This window comes from Convolutriloba macropyga, chromosome 3, assembly GCF_964194025.1.
Source record: "Convolutriloba macropyga chromosome 3, txConMacr16.3, whole genome shotgun sequence".
NCBI lineage: Eukaryota > Metazoa > Xenacoelomorpha > Acoela > Convolutidae > Convolutriloba > Convolutriloba macropyga.
Genome location: NC_134470.1, coordinates 65153120 through 65162814, shown reverse-complemented (window position 1 = coordinate 65162814; position 9695 = coordinate 65153120).

Sequence of the window (9695 nt, the reverse complement as noted above, 5' to 3'; positions counted from 1 at the left end):
TGGAGTTAATTTCTAGGCTTCTGTTGTATGCAGTTTTGTAAATTTGTTTGAATTGATTTTCACGAGCAAGCAATGAACTACTTAGTTTTGGTTTTAGTAGTTTATCTATCTGTTCGTTGTTGCTACTTTGTTCTGAATGCTTGTGGAGTGGTAAATCTTTGCAAAATTCTGAATTACAAGTTAAATCGGAAGACCTTAATAATCCTAATTTCAGAGAAAGGGGAATTTGGGGCTTTTGGCCGAAAACGATTTCGTAGGGTGTTAATCCTGTACTAGTGTTTGCTGTTGTGTTATGAGCAAACGCGAACTTTGGTGCTAAGTCACTCCAATTACGATTAGCTTGTTCAAAAAAGATTCGGAAATGTGTGCCAAGATGTTTGTTTTGGATCTCAACTTTTCCGTTGGTCCAGGGAGAGTATGCTGTTCTAGGAGCATGCGTAATTCCAAGTTCATGAGCCCAACTTGTGAACTCCTCGTTCATAAAGGCTGATCCTTTATCATACACAAGTTTTTGTGGTATACCAAAAGTAAGAAAAAATTTCTCAAGTGCTGATATTGTTTCACTTGCTGATGTTGATGAAACTGGGTAAACTTGGATGTAACGAGAAAAGGAATCAATTACTACTAGGCAATGTTTATTTCCGTTCGATGGTGGATTTATTGGACCTTTGTAATCTATATGTACCGTGTGGAAGGGGAAAGGTACAGTTTCTGTCCATTTTTCAAGTGGTGCTTCATTTAAGTCTTTGCGTTTTTGTTTATTTTTTTGACAGTCTAAACAATTCGCTATTAAGTGAGAAACCCATTTATATAAACCTGGCCAATAGAAAAAGCGTTTTATGCTTGACAATGTTTTATCTTTTCCAGAGTGTCCAGAAAGCGAATCTTGGTGAGCTAATTCAAAAATTTTTAAGAAGAGGGATAATGGTGCGCATATTTTGATGTGTTGAATATTTGGATCTTCAGTTGGTTGTTTAATACATAAAATGTTTCCAATTAGGCAAAGATTTTCGAAATTATTCAAGTACGTTTTCATGGCTTTTGATTGTCGAAATTTTACATTTTTCTCATCTTTGTTTCCTGATTCAAAAAGTTGTCTTACAGTCTGAATGACTGGGTCTTTGAATTGTTCCTGGCTGATTGCTGCTATGTTCAAGTCAATATCTTTAGCAAAACTAGATAATTTCTCGATTAGTTCTTTTCCATCTGAAATTTCGTTATTTTCACAAATTGGTTTTGCTAGTCGAACACTTGCTATTCTATCAAAGTTTGCTTTGCTTGCTTCAATCTCTTGCTCAAGACTCATGTCATCTATTTCTAAATCTGATAATTCAACAGAATCTAACAGAGGATCGTCTTCTGTTGTAGAAAATTTTTCAAAGTGCTCCTTTTCCTTTTCCAAATTATCATCAAATTCTAAAGACAAATCAGAGTAGTAATTTTCACTGTCGTCTTGTTCGCTTAGGATTGGCTCTTTTAGTGGGAATTTTCCGCGATAGTGATTTATTGCATTTCCTTTCAAGAAGGATTCTGATATGTCCGAAGTTGAACAAATTCGATCACTGGGTTTATAGTTTGTCTGAAAAAATTTTTCATTTTCAAAATTCAGTTTTTTAACTCCTTGAAAAGTTTGTTTTAGAATGGGGTAGCAATCATTTTTCTGTCCCTTTTCATTGTCATGCAACACGAAGTATTTTTCTTCGTTGCCTGACTCGTCGTAGAATTTAATGTCTTTCGGAATTTTTTTGTGTTTCAGTTGATACTTGTCTAAGTCTTTTATCGAGACGTTTCTACTTAGAATGTCTGGAAAGGCTAGGTTTTTGCCTTCTGTCCAAATTATTTTTAAGTTTTGGAATTGTGAAATGACAAGTTGATAGCGGAAAAATCGATGAAATAATTTTCCTCTACGTCCCCAAAGATACAGTAGGGGCTTGTGGTCTGTGTAGAGATAAACTGGATGTGGAGAACCTATTATGTAATGCTCATACGTTTGTAGAGCAGAAATTACGCCACAAAGTTCTCTAGCTGTTGTACTCATTTTTTGCTCATCTTTTGTGTAAACTCGAGAATTAAATGAAACTATCCGTTTTCCGGTAGGAAATTCTTGAACTAAAATTGAACCAACACCAATTGATGATGCATCTACATGAACATGGAAGGGGTATCTGGTGTCAGGAATTGCTAAGACTGTATCTTCACTTATACGATCCTTAATTTCTTTGAACAACTTCTCGTGTTCATCTGTCCATTGAAAAGTGGTTTCAGTTTTTATAAGATCGTAAAAAGGCTTACTGTCTACATGCAGATTCTTTATGTACATGCTGTAAAATCCTAAACAACCTAGGACTCGCATTACATCTCGTTTATTCTCAGGTGTCTTTAAGGCTTTGAGATCTTCAACCCTTTTCTTTACTGGTTGAATTCCGTCTTTTCCTACTACATGTCCTAAGAATTGTACTTTACGCAAAAAGAATTTTGTTTTCTCAGGTTGAGCTTTCAGTCCTGCTTTGCGTAGCAAAAGATGGTACTTTTTTATGATTGCATACATCTCTTCAGCTGTCTGAGCTTGCATGATTGTGTCATCAATATAAGTTACGGCTTGTCTAGATTTTATTAAGGGTGCAAAATGGATTGTCATTATCCTACTGAAAAAGTTTGGTAGTCCGCAAAGTCCGTAAAAACCACGTTGAAACGTGTATTGTTTTGAACCTATTACGAAACTCGTCAATTGTTGTGTTTCCTCCGTTAGAGGGACTTGATTATATGCAGAACATAAATCACTTGTAGTGAAGTAGTTTCCGTTTAGTCTAGTCAATAAGGAACCTATTGGCTCTAGAGGCCATGAATACTTACTTAGGTCTGTTATTGAGTTTAGATACCTAGCGTCTATTACTAGTTTTACTATGTTTCCCTTTGGAAGGATGATAACGGGATTAATAAATGAAGATCCCATTTCGGTGTCGTCTCCCATTTCTCGAATTATTCCTGCTTTACAGAGCTGATCTAGCAAAATTTCAAGTTTTTCCTGATGGTGCAATGGCACTCGTGATGGTCTCTGCTTAGTCAAGGTTGAATTTGGTAGAAGTTTTACGTGAAATTTTTGCTTTATTTTGCCAACGTCATACTTGTGCTGAGAGTAGACGTCCTTGTCTCTGGCAAGAAGTTTCATGAGATCTAGTAATTGTGCATCATTAATGTCAGATTGACTGAAGTCAAATTTTTTGAGAAACTCACGGTCTGATTTACTAAACATTTCCAGTTTTTCTGGTGGTATTTGTTGTGGTCGAATTTCACCTTCTATTGTTGCTTTTGGTTTTAAGTCTTTTAGATCTTGACTAAAATCTGTTTCTAATTCATTGTGGTCTGCAAATTCTTTTTCTTGAACCTTTTTCTGAGCTTTTTTCAACTTTTGTCTAATATCTGTTTTGTCTAATTTCGGATTTTCTAAAGTCTGAATTGGGTTTTCAACTTTTTCAGTCACATGAAAGATGTGATTGAAATCTGTTTCAGTTTCTGTTAAGACATCTAAGAACGCGACGTTATCAATCAGTGTGTACTTTTGTGTTTTTTTACAAATTTCTTCCAAAGTGTATCCTATTGAACCTTTATCTATTGTTACTTTACGATCCCCAGGGTTATTTAGCATTATTGGCAACTCTTTTTCTTTTCTTACACAATAGACGTTGTATGTGTAAATACCTTTGTCCTGGAGTCGATTGTCAATTATAAATGATGTTCCTTGTTTGAAAAATTGGTTTGATGGTGTAATTGTTAGTACTCTGCTAGATTTCGGTGCTAGTTCGAAAGGTCTGTTAAGTACAACTTTTTCAAATTTACTTACAAAAGGATAACTTTTTGTTTGATATTTTGAGAGTGTGATTGAGACGTTTGGATAAATTTTTAAGTTCATTTTTGGAGTTGTGAACTCGATTGATTTTGTTGCAAAATTCAAAAAGTCCATTCCTAGGATGTTTAATTCGCAACCGTTTTTCTCTGAAACCCATGTTTTGAGATCTGTGTAATATTTGCCTTCAATGTCAAATGAGATTGGGACATGAATGTAGCCTAACAATTTTAATCGTTCACCGTTGACTGCAATTGTTTTCTGTTTTGACTCAATTAGTTTAACATCAATCAGTGACTTAAGTTCTTGTAGGAAATCAAAGTTTATTAGGGAACACGTTGCTACTGTGTCAACTAGAAACTGCGATTCGAAACCGTTATGTTTATTACTGTCTCCGACGGCGTGAATGTACAAGTTAATAAAAATGTTTGTCTTTTTATTTTTGTACGGAGACTCGTCTAGTTTAAATTAATTTCATCTTGTTGATTGTCCACAAAGAATCCATTAACTTTATTTTCTCTGAATTGAACTCTGTTTGAGTTACGGTCTCTACTGTTATCTCTAGAATTCTGATTAGAACTGTTACTTCTTCTATAGTCCTGTCTTGGACTGCTTGACTCACGATACCTTGTTCGGGAATCGTTTCGATCATATTGTCGTTCCCTGGAATAGTTCCTATTATCCTGGGGTCTACGATCGTTGGATCTGCTATTATAGCGTCGATCTCGATTCTCAAAGCTTTGTGAGCGATTTCTGAAGTTATTGTTCTCAGATCTAGGATGAGGAGAGTATTGTCTGCGGTTGTCTTGGTTGTAGTAACTGTTATGTGGTCTAGTGTCTTGTCTGTATCGGTTCTGATTTCTATCATAACTATCTTCTCTTGGACGAAGTCCTCTATAGCTTTGATAGTTATCTCTGAACTTATCTCTTTGCTGTGGTTGCTGTCTGTTTTGTTCTTTAAAGTCTCTGTTCGCATAGCAATATGCTATTGTGTGACCTGACTTTCTGCAAAATTTACAAAATCGTGTGTGATTTTGTTTGTTTCTAGGTTCATTTGGGTTGTACGCTGCGCTGATTCTGTTATTTTTCATTAAACTTGCTAATTCTTGGAGCTGGTCTTTTATACCATCTATCTCCATTTTGTTGTCTATGCTGCTAGATGCTGTGCCTGTGAAATCACTACTTACTGCAAAGCTTAAGTCTTTAGTGCTCACATGATTTTTAAGTTGATCCCATGTTGCATGAGGTGTTTCTATTAGAAATTGATGCGCTTTTTGTTTAAGTGCTGGAGGAGTTAGTCCTCTTACAAAAAATTCCATACACTTAGTTTGCCTTTGAGCATCTGTGAATGGGTCTGGCCATCCCTTTTCCACTGCTTTTGTTAGTCTGTGTACGTAACTTTTGATTAATTCATCTGGTTGTCTACGAATGTTTTCTACCTCAATTCGTTTTCTGTACTTGTCTTTCTCGTCTGTGAATCTATTTAGGAAACCTGTCCTAACATCATCCCATGGTTCCGCCGCGGGCAAAGAATCGAACCATTGGGCTGCTGGTCCTCTTAAGACTGAGCCAAATAATGCTTTTCTACGTGCGTCATATGCATTTTGTGCATCTCCTGGTCCTGGTCTAACTCCTAATGAAAACTCTATTTTTCTCTCTATTAGACTTAGAAAATCTGCTACGTCCTCACTTGGGTCTAAGCCTGTAAATTTTTCAAGAGAAATGTCTGGGTATGCTACGATGTTAGCCATTTTTGTTTTAGGTTTTTATTGAATTATTACTAAGTTTTTGTATGAAAAGATAAGATAAATGAAAGGAAACAATACAAAATTCTAATCAAAGGAAAAAAAGCAGAACTTAGAAAGTTTAAAAAAATTATTCTGACAATTTGCTTAAACAAATGGTCCTATTCCGAAAACACTATTTGGAGTACTGAGTGCCTCTAAAATTTGGTTAAACTTTGGGTTGTTTTCCGCATGTGTTATGTAACAAGCTAGTCCTGGAATGTTATCAAAATTAATGAAAATGTACAAATATTGCTTTTTCTTATCTAATTTATAACTAGTAACTTTGCCTGTATTATGACCAAGTTTGATAGTAATATTCAAGAAGTTAGCGTCAATATTCATTTAATTCAACTTTTGCTCTAATAAAGGTGTAATTTTTGACAGTATAAGTTACAAAATTAGGTACTAGAGTGAACTAGAGTTCAATATAACTATTGGGCGTGTGCAAAGCTTTCAAAATTTTGTAAAAATCAGGATTAGAACTTGCATATGTTATAAAACTGTGTAGGCGCGGATCGTTAACAAACCTGTAATAAATAATCAGAGATTGTTTATCGTTATTTAAGGTGTACTTTTTAACTTTTGCAACTTTATCGTCGTACAAAATAGTTACATTTAGGTGCTTTGTACTAATATCCATAAGCTAAGTTAGAAGACAATAGAAAAAAAGAGTTTTTGTTTTGTTTTTCACTTTGTTTTATACAAAAATATTTGATATTAAATAATTATAGGCATTTGTTCATTCGTTGATAGCAACCATCTTCGGTTAGCCGATATTCTATCCAGAAAAACTTTCCTGACTGACAAAATTTTGGTTTTTGATTGCTTTCAGAGTAGGCGGTTGTTAGTATTGGCCTATATACTCTGACTCGATAGGAAATGATTTGATTATCGCTATCAGATTTTCTTATTAGAACACAATAAACTATTTCTTTTTGGATTATTTCTTTTACAAAGTTAGGTAGTGTGGGTGAAAACATGCAAACTTTTTCAAACTTATAGAGTTTATTATCTGGCAAGGGTACTAATTTCAGATTTTGGCTGCTTTCACTCATTTATTGGAAGCGTGTGGTAGAGTGTACATACATTGTAAATCGATGATTGAGCCACGTTTATTAAGTCTATTAAACAAATAATCTAGAGAGGTGTTTTCAGCTTTGAAAATGGTTACTTGACCAACAGTTTTTGTTCTTTTGATACGGTAGACTATTGTCACGTATGATTGTTAAACGTCAGTGACGTATTTGAGCACTCGACAGTCTGCTGAGTTATCCTTAATACTTATTTGTTTGTCTCCTATTAGGTATTCCATAAACTTTTTGCAAAAACTGGAAATTTAAATTTGTTGAAGTGAATTTGTATGCAGAATTATACGTACCCCAACAAGTACAATCGAATATATGGCTCAGAAAAACGAAGGAGAAACTTAAATATCACAAAATACCAGTAAAGGGAACGTTTACTTAGAAAAGTTGCACGAAAAGATCGTGTTATTTCCGTTAAGTTTGCCGTTTTGGTGGTTAATTTTGGACAAAACGCTATATTGCTATTAGTAAATTAACTTAAAACAGACGTTAATAGTCTTGAATAGCTATTTTCTTGTCTCTGTGTTCGAATATTTGCTCATACTTCAGGATTATTGGCGAATTTCAGGAAATTATTTGGAATTTTGAGAGCAATTTTGAGATTTGTACCGCTAATTTGTATCCAAAATGAGATATTTTTCACTTTTTATGGTTCAATTTGGGTAATTTTTTACAAGTTCCGGGCAATTTTTGGATTACCTGGGTGAATTTTGGGTCAATTTTGGGCAAAAAATGACAATTTTGGGTCAATTTTGATCAATTACCAGATCAATTTAGACAAAATATTGTAAAATCTTGGCAAATTTTGACAATTCTTTACCAAAAGCGGGTGTTTTCTTAATGAAACAGGGTGAAATCGGGAAAATTTTGGCTAACCTTGACAATTTTTTGACAATTTTGGGCTAATATGTCAATAATTTGGGTCAAATCTAATAGTTTCGGGTTAAAATTATTTCAATTTTGTGTCTAAAAGCAAAAATTGTGGTCAAAATTTACTAACTATAGTTAGTTATTGGTTAATTTCAGGCAAATTCTGGATTAAAACCGATAAATTTGCATGAATTTTAGATAAAAACTGAAATATTTTGGTCCAAAAAGGGGAAATTTAGGACTAAAGGCTCTAAAATCGGGCACTTTTTAGGTAAAAATTGAAAAAATTTGGTCTAAATAAGTGAATTTTAGGAATATATGAGCTTAATTTGGCAATTTTAGAGAACAATCTGGGCTTATTTTGGTGAAATTTAGTGGATTTTGGCACCAAAACTCAATTATTTAGTCAGAACTGAGGTGAGTTTAGGCAAAAAACACACAATTTCTACACCAAACAGGGCTAAATTCTTCAAAAATCTAATAAAATTTAAAAGTTTTCACTTTATTCCGGACAATTCTTGTGAAAAATTCTGTAAAATTGGCTGATTTTAGGAGGAATTCTCATAAATTCCTGTTAAATTAGGCAGAAAATAGGCAAAATCGGGCTAAAAATCTCATAAAACCAACTTTGTTTAACTCAAAACTATGAAATCTTGGAAATTGGGGGGCTAAATCGAGGCGTTATAGTGACTGCTGGGATGTTTGGTTAACAATACAACGTTATTTGTAGCTATCAGAGTGATTTATTAACTTTTAGAGACACTAAAAGGTACACTATGCATGTATAATGAGGTAGAACCACGTTAAACTAGGCTTATTTGCATGTGGGTCAATTTGTTTTTGCAGTACTATGGGTTTGGAGGATGATAAGTTCAATAATTTAGATGATAAATCAAAAGTTAAGATGTATAAGACACGCTAAAGTTAACTTACGGACAATATATGAGAGCTAGATTAATGAATATGGGTGTATGATTTCGTATATAGGACTAGGGGGGATAGTACAGTTCGTTATGCTAACAGTATTAAAGATTTGGTTAAGTTGAACACAATTATTTAGTCTAAAAGTAACATTAATGTGACCGGTCTTGTCTAATTTTGTGCGGGGGGGAAGTACAAATACGTCTTTTTATGATACACAATTATGTACTCACGTGTGCGCTTAAAAAACCAACCTACAGTGTCAAAATCTGGGTCTGAGAAGCAACGAACCGGTGCTCAAAGTTACTAAATCAGTGGACTGTTCTTTTGTGGGGAGAACCCGTCTCTTTTAGTCGGTCGTAATTGAGACGTTCAGAATCTTAGAACATCTCACACAGGTACTGGGATAGCGCGGTATGTGGCCCTACCATAGAACCTGTGTGACCTCTGGGTTTTTGGTTTGGAAAACTAGCCACAAAAAGTCCACCAGGCTCTTAAATGTGTGAGCAACCGACGTTCTTTATTCCTCGTCGCACCAGTTTTTAACTCTGATGTGGTAGGTATTTTATTCGCTTGATCTTAATTACCACACTAGAGCTAAACCTATATTATTGTAGCGACCTTAATTGCGTGCTAGAATAAGTCTCACTATATGCTCACAATGTTCTTTGCTAATTTCCAAATCTATGTGTTATTTGCTAGAAAATAAAATTGGTTAGATACAAAGATTAATTAGTAAATAGATAAAAATGATAGAGCACAATTGGGGGTTAATTCCTACTTGAAAATATGGTGGGGTATCTAATCTTAATCAAGAAATTGAATCCATCTTACTGCTGGATATGAATAATAATTTAACTCTATTTTTGTTAGAAAATTGGCAGACTTACAATTGCTGCAGATAGTCCCGCTTAGCGGAGAAAATAGTGGTTTCGCTCTTAGAGCAGAGAGAGGAAAAGAGAGAAGAGAATTTTTTGGTTAGATTTTTAGCGTCTTACTTTCGCGCTGGTTGAGTTTTGGTCTGATTTCCTTCAGCAGCAAAATCTAGTCTCGTGCGTGTTTATAATTGAGTCAACACGACTAAAAAATCACAAGACCTATGACTAGCTCCGAATCAATTCCTAGGTCATTCGTGGAGCCGACTACTACTTCGTCTTTAGTCATATATTCGTTTCAGAAATGGTGCTG